Source organism: Choloepus didactylus, chromosome 12 (assembly GCF_015220235.1).
Source record: "Choloepus didactylus isolate mChoDid1 chromosome 12, mChoDid1.pri, whole genome shotgun sequence".
Lineage (NCBI taxonomy): Eukaryota > Metazoa > Chordata > Mammalia > Pilosa > Megalonychidae > Choloepus > Choloepus didactylus.
In genome coordinates, this window is record NC_051318.1 from 28,995,583 (window position 1) to 29,013,502 (window position 17,920).

At 37.9% G+C, this 17,920-nt stretch overlaps 1 long non-coding RNA gene across 1 annotated transcript in view; it reads right to left on the reverse strand.

Moving 5' to 3' along the window:
* Nucleotides 1–572: 572 nt before the first annotated feature.
* The window catches only part of LOC119507351, a 61,287-nt gene continuing 43,939 nt past the window's right edge, over nt 573–17,920 (reverse strand). Inside the window, exon 3 of the long non-coding RNA XR_005211212.1 lies at nt 573–2,462. This is a non-coding gene — a long non-coding RNA (uncharacterized LOC119507351). The remainder of the gene's footprint in view (nt 2,463–17,920) is intronic.

Sequence of the window (17,920 nt, forward strand, 5' to 3'; positions counted from 1 at the left end):
ATTACTGCAGTTTGGGGAGACAGACTTTGGACCCAAAGGCCATCTGGTCTCCTGCTTCGCACCTACCAATGAAACTCTCTCTCTTTGAAACCCCAGTGTCTCAGGAATTGGTTGTTTGAGCCCATCGAGCAAAGAATCCACCACTTTGGGCTGGTAACATTGGCACAAAAGGGGTTGGGCAGTAAAGTGAAACGTTGACAAATGTAAGGAAAGGTAACTGAGGCCAGTGAAACTAGAAAGTGTTAGGGTGTGGGGTGAACAAGAGGCAGAGCATCAAGAATCCCAAAAGGCTCTGATGCCTAGAACCCTGCTCTCATTTCTGGGGCTTGCATTTTTCACAGTGGGTAAAGAAGAGGAATCATGAAGGTGACAAAGCCAATTTAGACAATACTAACTAGTTTATCTTATCCGATGTGACTCCAATTATTTCTCTGTACTATGATATGGTCAATTTTGGGGGGTCATTTTCACAAATCAGGCTATTTCTCCTACTGCACCAACATCAAATTTTGAATGGCTGTTTCATGCCACCTGCCTCATCTCCCTGTTCTGAATTGGCTCTTATAGCTTGCTCTCCGTGGCTTGACAAAAATGACCCAAAGTTGCAGGATACTTTCCCTGTGCAACAAAAATTGATTTGGTGACTCAATTTTTCATACTCCTCAGGGGTCACAGTTGCAGAAGGATGCCTTCTAGAATTCTAATTTCCTCATAAGTAGGACCTTCCAGAGTTTTTCCTGACCTGAGTTGTTTAAGCACCTGTAATTATACTGCTTAGGTTGAGCAATTGCAACCTTCCTCAGCCTCTCATCTTCAGTTCTCACAATAAATTAGCATCATAAGACTCACGTCCCTTGCCTTAGGCTATTGCAAATGTCCCCCCACCTTTGGCTGATCATTGCTTTCAGGATTAGCCCACTTCTGATCCAGTAGAACTTTGGAAACTATTCAGTAAAGCAGGAAGTTTTATTTTTCTGCGGATTCCACTTATGCATGCTGTTCTTGCCCCCCACAGCCGTTGAAAATTGCAAGTTTGCTGCACTTCCAAGGAAAATGTGGTGGAACAAACCAATTAATATCCCCACCATAATCATTCACCTTATGGCATACACTGCTGAGTATCAGCTGTGCACGGCAGGCACAAACTTCAGAGTGCTGGGTTGAGAAGACAGAGATGTGACATCCAAATCACAAATCAATCAACCAAGAGGCTTTTCAAGTGAATAAAAAAGGCAATCGGCAGCCAGAGACCACGGTTGTTTTCTTTTCCATGTCTCCCTGCCCTCCCCCCTCTTTCAAGAGTACCGCGGTGTTTCTACAAACAAAAATAATAAGGGCACTCAGGTCCTTCAAACAAAGCAAAATGTGATCCCTTTGTGGCTGCTGCATCAATAAATGAAGGGAGCTCCCTAGACTCTTTTGGAAGAGCAATATCAGATGTGCTTGGGGATCTTAATAATACTGTTATTAAGGACTAGACCAGTTGAGAAATTTGTTTTTCCTGTAACACCTGGAGCAACAAAAGTCCAGAGAGAACAGAGAAAACAGTTTCTCTAAGGTCTGCCTTTGAAATTCATTTTCCCTCCTTAGTAGGGACCTGTCAATCAAACTTCTAAAGAAAGAAAATAGTCATTATTTCTGAAAAGCAACTAAGGGAAAAACTTGAGGTTTCATTTAGATAAAAACCAAAAGGTTTTCAGGTGATCAAGTTGAGAGGAAAATACCCCATTGGCACTTTATGATTTTTCTTTTGAGAAACTTAATGTTCACGTGAATGATTGCTCATCACAGAATAATTAATACAAATCACGTCTAACATGTATGCATCTTCTCCCTCTGGGCCAGTAAATGGTTCTAGTTTTCTCACTTAAAACTGAAATCTTACTGAATCTCTGTTCAACTTAAGCTCTGCTCTTAGAAATTCTTTTCCAGACATAACAGGAGAAAAGTCCTCATTCCCTTTTGTACACAAGGGAAAGACCTTCATATTTCCTTTCCCTTGTCCCCTGCCGCTAATCCTCCTTATTTCCTTTCTCTTATAAAAAACAAATGCATATTTTTGGATAATCATGGAGCATTAAAGTTGGAAGGGACTTTAGACATCAGGTCAAATTCCCTTCTTTACAGACAAGAAAATCGAGACCCAGATAGATTGAAACATACCCAAATCAAACACCAAGTTTGTGGCAAAGCCAGAAATGAAATGCAGATCTCTTAACATCCAGCACACTGCTCTGTCCACTATGGTAAGGGTTTCCAAAGTTGTCTGAGTGTACAAATCACTATGGGTCCTTGTGAAAGATACAGTTCCCAGGTCTTGCGCTGGAGATCCCAACTCAGTTACAGTTTTGCCAGGTGATTCTTGAGATCAGGCACTGTTTGGGAAACTCTTCATGGCAACACGTTGCTTTACCCTTTTCTCTATAAAGAGGCTTCTCTTGCAACATCTGCAGTGGATAACTCTGGAAGGAAGAATAGACAGCAGAGGTGGAATGAGTTTGGCTTGTTCTGACTTTGGCAGGCTTCCCAAGTAGGGGGAAGCAGGGAATGGAGAAGATTTAACTTCCAAGCATGACCATTAGATCTCCTAGCAATTTTTCCTTTGTCCAAATTCCTATACGCATACAGTCTCTTTAAGCATCAATCATTTATTGTCTATTTTTCGATTAGTTTTCTATTCATATTTGTATTTCTTGATCACATTAATAAACTGTGAGATTATTAGAAAGGGAAAGAATTCCTAATTCATCCATATATACCTCTTAATATTTAATGTTATGTCTTGTGTTTATTAATTAATTGATTTAAAGCCTATTTTGTTTTCCAACTAGGAAGACAAAAGACAGGAGAGTATTTCCCTCCTCTTCTTTCATAATCACCCAAAAGCAACTAGGAGAATGGAAAAAAAAGAAAAAGAAAAAGACACACGCATTGATTTTTACAGAAAATAGTAACACCTGAAAAATCAATAAAATATGAGAAAAGGCTGCCAAAAATAGTGAAGGAAGGGGTTATGGATGATATGAAGAGGGGATGCCTGCAGTTGTAGATTTTAGGCTAAGTGGGGAAAACACAATTTTTCAAAGTAACCACCACATTGCACAAGCTTATTTAGTGCAGCAGAAAAGGGCTGGTAGCAGGAGTTACTCCAGATCGGGTTGGCTTTCAGGAGACACACACAGGGAGCTAAGGGGGGAACCATGTAAGCACGTCATTTTTTCCAGGAAGCCTCTGTTACTGAAGAAGAGTGGAAAAAAGAGCACTGCATTGTGAGCAGCTCTTTACTTGCTGGCCTCTCTTGAATAAAAGCTAAAATATATATACAATCACACATACAATCCTCTTCCATAAGAAGAAGTCCTGCTATCCTAGAATTTGCCTCATCCAAAGTTGAAAATGACAACAGTTCAGAACCCATACAACTGTAAGAAAAATGAATGAAGCAAATTAAAAAAAAAAAACACTCATCAGAAAAACAATGACACAGCACATTAAAAAAATTATAACAGATATATAGTTATAAAAAATATCATGAAATAACTTTTACAAAACAAGAGTTCCATGTAGTAATACAAAAACACAGGGAAGATACGTCAAGAAAACAGGAAAAGATGAAACCTGAAACAGTGGAGTTCAAGAAATAAGTGGAAAATAAAAAAATAACATCTCAGACATGAAGGCCGTATTGGAGATGGCAAAATAGAAATACACAGTTTTGTAGAAACCTAATAAGAGCCAGGGAAAATAGAATTTTAAAAGTAAGAAAAATGAAACAGAAATGAACTAAGAATTGAAAAGTATTAGAGAAAAAAATGATAGGAAATGATAGATAATGCAGGACAAAGGAAAGCCAACATATGAATAATTGGTGCTGCTACCCCCAAAAAGGAGTCTCTGCAACCATTCCAAAATTCAGAAAAGACTTTTTGGAAAGAAACAACAATAGCAATTACAAAAATACAAAGAGCTGTCAACAATAGGACATACTTTGGTAAAGTATTTGGAATTCAGAGATCAATAAAGGAAGATTGAATGCCTAAATGAAGCTAAATATGCAAAAACTGGGTGTGCCAGTTTGGACATATTATGTCCCCCAAAAAGCCATATTCTTTAATGCAATCTTGTGGGGGCAGATTTATTAATCTTTTTGATTAGGGTCTGACCTCTTGATTGAATGTTTCCATGGAGATTTCACCCTACTCATTCAGCATAGGTCTTGATTATTTCACTGGAGTAAGACAGAATTTAAGAGCTGACACAGGCCCAGATGCTGCTGATGCTTTGAGATGCTAGCCCAGCGTTTGCTCCAGAGAAGCTAAGAGAGGACAAAATGCTCCAGAGCAACTGCTGCAGTTTGCTAATGCTGCCGGAATGCAAAACACCAGAAATGGATTGGCTTTTATAAAAGGGGGTTTATTTGTTTACACAGCTACAGTCTTAAGGCCATAAAGTGTCCAAGGTAATGCACCAACAATTGGGTACCTTCACTGAAGGATGGCCAGTGGTGTCTGGAAAACTTCTGTTAGCTGGGAAGGCACGTGGCTGGCATCTGCTCCAGAGTTCTGGTTTCAAAATGGCTTTCTCCCAGGACATTCCTCTCTAGGCTTTAGCTTCTCTCCAAAATGCCACTCTCAATTGCTCTTGGGGCATTTGTCCTTTCTTAGCTTCTCCAGAGCAAAAGTCTGCTTTCAAAGGCCATCTCCAAAATGTCTCTGTAAACCTCAGTTCCTCTCTCAGCTCTTGAGCATGCTTCAAAGTTTCCCTTTTGGCTGTATCAAGCTCGCTCCTTCTGTCTGAGTTTATATAGTGCTCCAGTGAGCTAATCAAGGTCCATGCTGAATGGGCAGGGCCACACCTCCCTGGAAACTATCCAATCAGAGTCATCACCCACAGTTGGGTGGGTCACATCTCCATGGAAACACTCAAAGAATTACAATCTAATCAACACTGATATGTTTGCCCACACAAGATTACATCAAAGATAATGGTGTTTTGGGGGACATAATACATTTATCAAACCGGCACAGCAACCAAGAGAGACTTTTGGAGAGACATTTGGGAGCTGATGCTTAGAGATTCTTGGAGATGTTTGGAGATGCTAGCTCAGAGTTTGCTCTGGAGAAGCTAAGAGAGACAAGCCCAGACACATTTTGGAGGAAGTCATTTTGAAACCAGAACCCCGGAGCAGATGCCAGCCACGTGCCTTCCCAGCTAACAGAGGTGTTCCAGACGCCATCAGCCATTCTTCAGTGAAGGTATCCTCTTGATGATGCCTTAGTTTGGACACTTTTATGGCCTTATGACTGTAACTTTGTAACTAAATAAACCACCTTTATGAAAGTCAATCCATTTCTGTTGTTTTGGATAATGGCAGCATTAGCAAACCGGAACACTGGTACTCACACAACTATTGTACCATTAATTTAAAACAACATTTATCTTTTAATCTAGACTGTCACAAAGGAATGATAGTAAACATAATGCTACAAAACTTGCCATACCCTGATCTAAGAATGTTGCCAATTACTAATCCTGGTAAGTACAAATCCCTGGTATCCCAAGGTGCTCATCCCCAGTTTACGGAAATAAGCCTGTATTTCATAATCCTAATATATTAAAAACTATTTTTGAAATGAAATTTAAAATGTAGCACTTGAAATTTTAAATCTCTCTCTTAAACAACTCTTAATAACAGAAGATGTAAAACAAAGTATAAAATCCTGAAAATAATATTGATGAAAATAATAATGAATAAATAGTATGCAGAGAAAAAGTCATGCCTTAAGTATTAATATTACTCACAAATAAATAATAAAAATAAAAGAGCTTGGATCTAAATCAAGGAGTTATAAAAAGAGGAAAAAAATCCAAAAGAGAGAACTCAAAAAGATAAAATAATGGCTAAATTTGTGTCTTATCCTTTTGCACATTTATTCCCTCTAAATTCCACTACAGTTACAATGGAATTAAAACACACACACACACACACACACACACACCTGAAAGTTCAAAGAGAACAGGAGAGGAGGCAACAGAAGATAAGAGATGCCAACAAAGTTTGGCAGCTGGAACTGAATAGCAAGTGATTTACCAGCCTGGAAAACCCTGAAACCTAAATCAGCAGGGATGAAGCCAACAATAAGTAAGCAACTTTATGCCAGAAGGCCCAGGAAAAGATAAGGATTTAGATACAACAGGTACTTCTCAAAGTGGTGGGTTGAGCATGGCTGAAAATTTGTATAATTTACACTTTCAAATCATATCTGCCACATGGTACAACAAAACTACCAGTTTTCTCCACGCCAGCCAAGACAGTAGTTTCACTCTCTGCAAAAAGTTGTTCAACTGAAGGATGGAGCCTGGGAGCAGATGCAAGAGGGAATATTTGAAAGTGCACTTACTGAATAATGAAGCCCATCAGCTCAGAGAAGACCAGCGATCAAAGTTGTGGTCCTCAGGGAGGAGATGGAGCATTGCTCTCTAGAGATACAGAGAGACCGAGATACATGAGCAACAGACACCAACATCGAGGGATTCATCCAAGTCAACAAGTCAGCTTGCCACCTTACTATCCTTCACTAAAGGCCAGGGGTGATAAATCATGCCATGAACACTCTGAAATGTGAACAGCCAGCCAGGACTAGATCCTTGAGAAGAAACACTAATGTGAAAGATAAAGATAAAAGAAGTAATAGGAGCAGTGGAGAGGGGAGGTGCACATTTATGAAATAAGACACATAAAAGGCTGAGAATGACCATCAGATATCAAGAAAGCCCTTAGAAACTAAAAATAAAAGATGAGAATTTAGAATTGGAAATAAAATACAATATTGGTGAATGGAAGATAATAGGCAATGCTTTCAAAATTCTGAGGAAAAATGGTTTTCAACCCAGAAGTCTTCTTTCCAGCCAAATTACCACTCAAGAAGGCAAGCAAAATGAGGCATTTTCAGATAATCAAGGTTCTTGAAGAATGTATCTCCTGTACACACATTTTTAAGAAGTTAGTAGAGGCTGCACTTCATCAAAATAAGAGAAGAATCTAGAATTCAGAGATGGGAAGAAAGTTGACAGAATTCTCATTTGATGGTGGAAAGGAACTCGAGATAACAACTCTGCAGCCAGCCTATAGAACACACCAGTTCAGAGCTGCCAAGAGGAAGTGGGGCTTCAGGAAAAGGTATTTTTTTTGGTTGTTGTTGTTGTTTTTTGGTTTTTGTTTAAAGTGAAGCATATAATATCTGATGATTTTGACCCTAGTAAGAATTTATTGCTCTGGCAGAAAATTTGGGGATAAATTAAGGATATGTACATAGAGAACTAAGCAAGTGGGAAAGGAGGCAATTGTTAATGCCAAAAAAAACAGGAAGAAATTATATATAGCCACAGTATACCACGTGACTCAGCTATGAATAATACTTACACAATAATGTAAACACTGAATAACCTTTACCAGAAATGTTAATATAATCATATTGGAAAGATGAGTGGAGGGAAAGTAGTATATAAGCAGATGAGGGGGAAGTAAGGTATAAAACAATCTTCAGGAATCATAGCAGGAAATTAATAGATAATATCTAAAGTCAAAAATTAAAAAATAGCATGATGAGATTACTGTTTTAAGATATGGAAATAAATAAAAGAAGAAATAGCTGAAATATTTTAAAGTAGTTGCCACTGAGGAGAACAAATTAGGGTAAGGGAGGCCAAAGGAAGGAAACTTTTGGTTTTCATCATAAACCCTGTGTCAGTTTTACCTGAATTTAATTTCAATTTTTAATCAAAATATTTGATAGCATATTGTGTGTTTTAGTTTCTTCGGCTGCTCAAGCAAATACCATGCAGTGGGTCATCGGCTTAAACAATGGAAATTTATTAGCTTATGGTTTTGAGGCCAAGAGAAAATCCAAACCAAGGCAATTCTTCCTCCCTGAAGACTGGCATTTGGGGGCTGGTTGCAGCAATCCTAGATCCTTAGCTTGTCACGTGGCAAGGCACATGGCAGTGTCTCCTGGTCTCTCCTTTCTCTTCTGGGTTCCATTGATGTTCAACTTTCTGGCTCCTCCGTCTGTGGCTTTCTCTCTCTGTGTGTCTGAATTTCATTCTATTATAAAGGATTCCAATAATAAGACTAAGACCCACCCTGGTCCACACCTTAACTGAAGTAACCTCACCAAAAGGTCCTACTTATGATGGGTTCACACCCACAGGAATGGATTAATTTTAAGAACATGTATTTCTGAGGTACATACATCTCCAAGCCACCACACCATGTGCTAAGAGATTGGGGAAATAGGTATTCTCAAATATTATTGAGTTGGGTAAAAATTTGTACAAATCCAAAGAAGAGAAAATTGGTAATAAATATGATTAAATGTTTATATTCCATTTCATCCAGAAATATCACATCTAGGGATTAATGTGATAGTACTGAATCTTAAATGAAACAATAGTTCTTTTCTCATAAAATTTACTAAGGATGAAATAAGATAAGATAGCAAGGATATCCCGTCCCATACACCTATTCAACATCATGAGGGAAGTCCTAGCTAATGTAATAAAACAAGAAAATTATGTAAAAGTTATACAGATTGGGAAAAAAAGAAACAATACTGTCTTTGTTCACAGAGGACATGATTGAGACTCTGCTTTTTGAGTCATTTTGTTCTCCTGCCCTGCCAAATTTAGCTGGTTGTTCAAAGGAGACATAGTCTTCTATGTGGTAGTAGACCCACATAGACATCACAACCTGAGCTCTGTCTCCAATTCCTTTCCTGGATATTTCCAAACTCCTATCCTTTCACTCACCCGGTGAAGAGGATTGTGGGGGGTCATTGTAACTTAATTAAAACTCACAGGTCAAAGATTCAAGGAAAGACAGAAAACAGGTAACCTAGTCCTAAAAGAGCAAGAGTCAATTCTGGAATGAAATTCCAGCTGTAGTCCTTACGAGCTATTTGACCCCAGGCAACCCACTTAACCTTGATCTTCCTCATCTGTAAAACTGGGAGAGCAATATCCACTTCACATGCCATTATAAGAGCTAAATGAGTCAATGTATCAATGATTGTAAAGTACCTGGCACAATGTAGGTACTCAAATAAGAGCTCCCTTCTTTCTTACCCTCTAAACTCTCTCTTTCCCTTCTCTTTCAAGCAAAACTCCCCCACTATTGATGCCATCAGATGACCAGAAGTGGTGAGACCCAACTTTCATCAAAACTTTATGTCCAAAGAGAATGAAAGAAAACAGGCTGAGATCAGCATTATAAGGGTAAATTCTTCTATACTGTATGCCAGTTCTACTTATTATAAATTAATGGTTGTATTAGAAACAAAAAAGGAGGGAAGAAATAATGTATAAATTGTAAATAAATTTGTTACTTTGGTCACCCTGAGCTAGGGGATATAATCAAGTAATATGAGTCAAAACAACATAACCTCTAGTGCCACCAACAAAACTGTTGTTGTCCCAGCCCCTTGAAGGTTGTTGTCCCTGGGATTCTGCACCCAGCCTTTTTATCTTCTTATGCTGTGTACCCCCTGGCAGAATTCACAGTGGTCCTCCTCCATTTCAATCATCCATGTGCTGTTGACTTTTAAAACATCTCCAGTCGTAAGTCTCTTCTAAGTTCCAAATCAATATATAAAGTTACTTCCTAGGCATCTTTACCTTGACATTTCAATCTCAACCTGCTCAACACTGAAGTCAACAACTCCCCACATCAGCTCCAGTCCCTGAAACTTGCTCCTTCTCTGTCCCCCGTCTCACCATGTAGAATGCCTAATGACCCAAGAACGAGTTATCCTAGATTCTGACTGCTCTCTTAACCCCCACATCAGGCAAACACCAGTTCTGTCCAAGTGGTTACTGTCCTCTTTGGCATGTCATGGTATCTCTAACTTTGTTACAGAAAATTTTGTATGACCTTGCAATGGTTACCATCCTAGAGGACATACATACCAGACATCACAATTTGGATATCATCAAGATTAACATGTACAAAATTAAATTTGCTATCTTTCAAGAATTCCAACGCTCTCTACCCCTGTTTTTCTTTTACTGAGTAGCACTGTTAGACCTAATGCCTTGAGATCCAATGGATTCATTTATCCTGATTGGTCCCTTCCCTAACATTTATTATTCCACAATATTTTTTTTCCAATTTTCCTTTTTTTTCCCTGTTTTCAGTTCCACTCCTATTTGCTTCTTTATTTCAATTGTTTTCAAAGTCATCTCTTTGCCTAAAGTTTCTGTTTTTTTTGACTGATCCAAAAAAGACTGAGACATTGCTTTCATCATGTCTTTCCTTAATCCTGAACTTAAACAATTCCACAGGTCCTTTGTAATTTGGACCCAAATTTATAAGCCCAACCGTATCAACATAAATCCCCATATTAAACCTTTCTTTTTTTGAATTAGTTTCATACTTCCCAACAAAAGATACATTCCTACTTATACTAATGTTGCTTCACACCAAAATATATTTCTGCTTCTTTTCCATTCACCCAAATCCTACTTTCTTCAAGGACGAGCTCAAATTCTACATTCCCAATAAAGTCTGCCTGAAAATCCCAGGTTGCATTGGTTTTACTCTTCTCTGATTTCTTGTGTCACAGGATTTTACATATATACTGTATTTTCTCACTTCCTAAGTATGATTCCAGAAAGAGAATAATACTCTATTAATTAGGAAAAAAAAAAAGATAAAAAGAAGCAGCTGGAGCTATGTTTATTGCTTTGACTCTAGCATACTTTCATTTGAATTTGAATCTTCATCATGTAAATCAGAGCCACAGGAATAATTAACTCCCAGCAGGTTGAATAATTGATCCTCAGTAAGTGGCTAAGAAATTTAGACGCTTTACTTAAAATGGGTATTGTATATAAATGTATATAAGTTTGTGCGGTTTAGCTTCCTATTATTTTTAATTTGCTTTAACCTACTTGAGGAAGGACTGGGTCCTGTAACCTCACCCTCAACACACATAAATCATTTTGGGTTGACAGATGTTTCATCTTAGGAAAATCATTTGAAGAGCTAGGCATGCACTTTTGAAAATTTCACCTTTGATCATGAAAATTGAGAGACACATTAATGGCTATTCAGTAGCTGAGGTGTTTCAGTTTAGACTGAAAGATTTCCAAGGGAAAGATCCATTTCAGGGAGTTGGAGGTGATGATATAAGAATATATTCCATTGGGGATTAAGAAAAAACACAAATCAAGTGGGCACAGGTGACAATAGTTTAGAATATATATAAAAAAGAGCTGAAGTTGATCTAGCATCACTCAAAACACTGGCTAGGAAACTGGCTTTTATAACCCTGCCTGGTATCCTCTGTCAAATCATCAAGCACAAGGCAGAGACTCTTAGACTTCTGGGGTGGTCTCTTCAAGATACATCTGACCTAGAAACCCTGGGTTCTGATGGTCTGCTCGATGGTAAATATAACCTTGATATGGAGATTTTAATTTAATTCTCATTTCTCTAAAACTCTTATCTAGTTGACATTTATCTTGAAGGCTAAAAGTACCCCTATCATTTAGCTAATAAATAGTTTCTGCAAATCTAGGTGTTAATGATATAATAAAATCAAGATAAATTTAGGCTAAAGAGTTTGTATTTCACTTTTTATTAAATATTCTTGAATTTTTGTTGTTTTAATTTTATTGCTTGTTGATATGATTTCAACCTATTTTGAAAATGACATGGAGAAGAAAATATATATGGCGTAGTGTCTAGGAGCACAAGCTCTGGGTTAAAATCCGGGAGGCACCATGTACTAGCTCTATGACCTTGGGCAAATTACTTAGTCTGTGCTTCTATTTCTTCCCTTGTAAAACAGGAAGGATATTAGTGCTTGCCTCTGAAGGTTGAGTTGTGATGATTAAATAAGATAATACATATGAGGCTATCTATACCTAGAACAGTGCTGGTTAGCCATCGTTATCATATTCTTAATACAGATCAGATAAATACCTTCCAGGGGATCTCCTGGAGATCAAGGTCTGAAAAATATACAAGAAATGCCATATGTAGAAACAATTCTTCTGACCACTTTTTTTTAATAACTCTGCTGACTGGTTTTCACCATTTATTATCCTTCTTATGTAATATCTGAATTGCTGGGAGAAATAGGAGATAATATAAAAATTAAGTATTGGCCTCTGTTATCAGCTGGTCCAGGTTGAAATTCCAACTCTGCCACTTGCTAGCTCGGTGAACTTGGGCAAGTAACTGATTTTTCCTAGGCATTGTTTTCCCTTCCTTTTGGCTACCTCACAGAGGTTTTATGTTTTGTTTTTAATTACAATTAATTGTGTTAGATAATGCATGTTAAATAGTTCAATGCTGACATGTAATAAGTCCTCAAGGCTCAAAATATAATTTGGGAAAGAGGATCGAAGTCCAAATCATAGTTATCTTGCATTGAGTGGGAGGGGGCGAGATGGAGGCTTCTGAGATTCTAGTATTATGATGCTGGTAGATGTTGAGCTATGTGTTGTTTACGTGACTATATATATTTGTAAAAATTCATCACAGTGAACACTTAAAACCTGTGTTCTTTACTTTATGAACATTATGCTTCAATAAAAAAGTTCAGAGAAGTAAACAAATAAAATGCCTGCAAAAATCATACAGGCCATACAATAATATATAGTAAACAAATATTTTCATAGTGCTCATTCTATGGAAAGGGGATCACCTCAGATCTGGAGCTTAAAACTATACCAAAATTAAGCATAGTAAAGACGAGATTTGCTAATCCTTCATTTAAATTACTTAATATATAGAGCCAAACTAAGCCGGAAGGGGTAAGAGCTGAAAGACTGACTCACTGTAGATCAAAATGTGGTACACTGAAGCCCGATGTTCATGATGTGCAGGCAGGTAGATTACCTTTCTGCTCCCTCGCACCTGGGAGAACTTGGCCACCTGCTTTCCTGGCAGACACACCACGCAGCAGGGCTGACCCTGGTGTCGGGCTATCTTCCTTCCACCCAGACAGGCTTCTACTTGAAAATAAGACCTGAGGGATGTGTGCAGCGCACAGGGATGCTCATCTTACTTTGTGCCCAGGAAAGCACACTTGATAACACTACTTTCTGAGGCCAAGGACCCAGAGAGAATGTTCTCTGGAGACCAGAGAAGAAAAAAAAAATGAGCTTACTGCCCCCCACCACCACCCTGCTACAGAACTAAACTCAGATTTGGAGACTAGTACATTAACTGTTTCCTCCCCTCCCAGTGAATCACAGCTGGGCTTTCCTCAAACAGCCCATCATCTTGTGTGCAGGGAGAGGGAATTGCTAAGAAAAAACAATAACCATTATTCAGTCAGTACTTCCTGCAGGCCAAGCACTGAGCTAAAAATTAACCAATGTTGTCACTTTAATTCTTACGAAAACTGTGCATTAGGTATTAACTGTGCATTAGGGATTGAACTCTAGGAAAGCTACCTCAGATCTGGATTTCGGACTGACCCCAAGACCTTGTTTTTCATAATTAAAATAAATTTAGTTTGGGAAGATTTTGCATTTACTGATGAAAGGATGATAAAGAGCAAGGAACAGTATTCATCCACCCCACACCCCACACTGCTCCAGAAATAAGCCAATAATAGTCACATTAAAAAATATACATATGGAAAAAGATTTAGTCCATTACAACTCTACACAAGCTACATACACGATGCTAGTTTGTTTGGAGTGGCCAGTCTTTGGAACGCCACGGATAAATACATATTGTTTCGTAAAGAAGTTTACAAAAATATTTCATTACTAATTTGTAACAATATAGTTGTCTCCAAGCTTCGTAGAGCTAATATTGTGTCTTGGCTGAATTCAAGAAGAATAAATATTTTCAACAAATTTTTGATCTAAATAAATTGCTAAATGGCAAAGTTCAGTTATACTAAGAAAGAGACTGTGAAATGGAGCTTTGCATATGCACAGGTTGTTCCCTGGGGAATGCCCTCCAGATCAGAACTGTGGGTATGTGAGAAAAGGAGGAGCACACAGAGGCAGAAGTTGAATTATGGTGCAGTTGCAGCAGAGGCCTTAACCGCTCCCCTGGGGAGCTCTGAAGTTGTGATAATTGTTCAGAGTTGCCACCAACTGATGCAAGGGGATGAGCCTTTTAGAACCCCAGAACCAACAACAACCGGTCACTGGATATGGTCTCCTTACCGGGAGGCGGCGTAACCTTGGACAAGATAGTCCTCCCTGAGGAGGACTCTGGCTGGCCCTCGGCAGGCCACACTCCCAGCAGCTGCGGAAACAAGTACTTCTGTCTCGAAAGGAAGATCCAAGTCGTGCACCTCAGCATCTGCTACACTACAACTAACAGCTTTTTTCCATAGGGCTTATTTTTTAATAATATAATTTCTGCCTTTTATTAAATTCCCATTAGTATTATCTTTCATTTAACATACTTTTATTGGGCACCTGCTTATTGCCAGGAACAACGTAAGGCTTGGGGCACATCAGAAAAGATACAAAACAGACATTCCCCTCCTAGCCATGAGTGGAGTGAGAGAGAGGGACAGACAAAACAGAAGTTTTTAAAAGGTTTGCAGGGCTTGGTAGGCCCATATACAAAGGAGCATCATCTAATGGAAGGAAACAATGCAGCCCTGGGATTGGTGAGAGGAAAGGGGGATCCTGGGCCTGAGTCCCTGAGAGAAGTAAGAGTTGCTGAGTAAAGAGTGAAAAGTCTGGGAAGCCAGACCAGGCAGCAGCTATTGACGCGAAAAGTCAAAAAAGACATTTTTGAATAATTAAAAAAAAAAAGTGAGGAAATAGCTGTCAGGGAACTACCTGGGGGCTGATGCTGCTAAAATAGGAAGAGCCAAACAGAGAAATCCCCCTCAGAGCTTCTCCAGGAGGTCCTGCAGCCCCCAAGCATCAGATTCACAGGCCTACTTGCTGAAAGCCAAAGTCCTGGGACCTGTACAAGAATCATCAAAAGCAAGGCAATCTGTGTTTCTCACAAACCTGTCCTGTGAATCTTACGTATACAAGGTCTGATAAGCACTGCCCTAATATAATGTGTTAGAATAAGAAAACAATGCAAATTTTTCATTTTTTAAAATAAGGAAATAATTTCAAACTCTTCCTTTTGGTATCGTAATTACTAAATAAAAAGGTGAACAATTTATTACAAAAAAAATCTTTAAAAAACTCATCTTTCATGGATGTACCATATATATATATATATATATACACAAACATGAATATATATATTATATAAATATTTAATGTTAGCTCATCTCTAAATCTGTATAGGTGTCCTACTTAGTTTTAACAACAGAAAGACAAAATATGAAGACAATATTCTTTCTTTTTTACTAGCATTCATAGTTAAATCTCTTAATAGAAAGATAAAGTGTATAAATACAAGCAGGATTTGTCTCCCTCTGCATTCCAAACCCAGTGCCATCTGTGTTGACAATAGCTTGAAGTGAGGATGATCAATTGGTGCTGAAGATCTAAAAGGATTACCAGCAATAAAAGTTCCCCCCGGACGGACCACCATGATAAAAGCAGGCCACCACTCAAAGTCCATCTTGCTCCTGCTTCTAAAGGTAATTGCCGCATCTGTTTCTTGGAGTAGTTGAAACCAATACACGCCTTGCTTCTATTCCCGTGAATAGCAAGCAGCTTCGAGTGAAGAGTGAAAGAGTTTTGGAAGCAGCCACCCCAGAGTGCACCAGTAGGTCAGAAGTGAAGGCAGAAACAGCTGCTTTTTCAATAGACTCGTCAGAGCCTCTCCATGCTCCTTGCACTTGTCCACAAGCTGCCAAGCGGGAGCTATTGTGTTATTTTTGTCCTGTGGGAACTTCAGCTTTAAAAACAAATGGACTCGCCTAACTATTAAGTGTCAATCAAATCTTCTGGGGAGGAGTGTTAAAATTTTAATTAGTTTGGTTAGGGTCCCCCCCCCACACACACACACACACTCTGATCACTCTAGTTTGTTTAATTTACTACATTCAAGTTAACAAACTTCCACATGCTTTTATCATGGGGCTTTGTTTTTTCTATTTTATAGCAGCACTAGTGACAATCTCTGATCTTGGGTGTAGATTTACTGTCTTCTGGCAACTATACACTTGCACATATTGATACCTGTGAGAATCCATTTACTGTATTCACAGATTCCATGGAAGGACTACTACTTGTCAGAGTCTGAACAAATCCAAGCACTTTGTTTCCTTTCTGTGTTCTGTAACTTGTTTATTAATAATTTTAGCTTTGGAGAAAAAGAAACATAGAGAAATAAAAGAAAGTAATAAGTAATTGCTCATTTTCTCTTTCTCAAAAAGAAAACAAACCCTTGAAGTAAAAAAAATAATAATATGTGTATGCATAAGTAGAATAAATACTTTGGAATTGTTTCTATAGTCATGTCTCCAAGTTAATGCAGAGGACAATAAAGAAAGCTCTTAGGGATGTGGCTCAAAGAAATCCAGGATTTTTAGCTAACCGTGGAACCTATTTCACATTTCATTGGTTATGTGAATGAACTGTGAAAAACTTTCCTTTCCTTGAAAGTATCAGGATGGAGGCTAACATAGCAATGAGTCTATCTGAATAACAGAAATAAAGTTCACCTGCAGAGCTCATTTCCAGGTGGTAAGCACAGCGTTCCATCACACCTTCTCACAAATACATCCTCGGTTCCTAATCAAGCCAAACTTCTCAGTCACTGGTGTAAAATGTCTACCTTTTGTTTATAAAAAGTAATCTATATAAAGACAAAAAGGAGGAAAATAACAGGAAAGCAAGCAATCTTAGCCCTGTCAGATAAGTGCAAAATTGGCTTTAACAGATTGGGAGGAAGCCACCTTCAGGGTGTCTGAGGAAATCAGTACAAGGACAATCCATGTTAATATTTAAGTGCTGTAACTATGCACCTAAAATGGTTGAAAATAATATCCAGGGTCTTAAAAATCCATATGATCCAAATGGGAACATCCAAGAAAACTGTTTAGAACTTTTTTTTTTTTTTTACTTCAGATGAAAAATCCAAAATAAAATTTGCAGCTTGATGTTAGCTATCAGTGCAGTATAATGAGAGGATTTCAAGGGGGGAAATCTATGAGGAAGAGCTCTGGGTTGAAATATCAGGAGGAGAGCAAGGAGGAGTTTGGGAGATAATTGACCATTTAAAATATGTGCTATTAAAAAAAAGTGTTACCAAAGTAAACACTCAATGATAGGGGGCTGATTAAATAAATAATATTTAATTTGTAGAACAATGAAATTAGAAAATGTTTTTGTCATATCATTACAAAGCATATTACATATACATACGTACATATATGTATATACATAATACATATATTACATATACATATGTACACATATGTATATACATAATACATATATTACAAAGCAGAATCTCATGTAAAAGAAATACCTTCATTGATAGGTGGTTTAGAGCTACTTACACATATTTATGTTCACATAAAAGGAGCTGAAATTGGGAAAAACAATGTCTACTGTGGTTCTTGCTGGCCAATGAGATTATGGATGATTGTTATTTTCTTTTTTGCATTTTCCTAAAAAAAATTCTACATGGTATATATTTCAGATCAAATATTATTTTTATCCTTCCCCCAACATGAAGCTGCTATTACTATTCCTTTAGAAAGGATTTATTTTATTAATTCCAAACTTTTCACCCTCCAGTTTTCAAATGAACATGAAAATAATGTGCATAGTCATTGTTGTATATTAGCGTGCAGTTGCTTTATTGATAACACAGAAATTGTTTAAATAATTTTCCATCTTAAAGGTCATTTTAATATTTTTGTGACTCAGTCTGCAAAAAATATACTAAGTTAGTACTGGTTTCATTGAAGATTAACAGAGAATTAGAAACAAGCAAATGTTGTAATACACTCCCCAT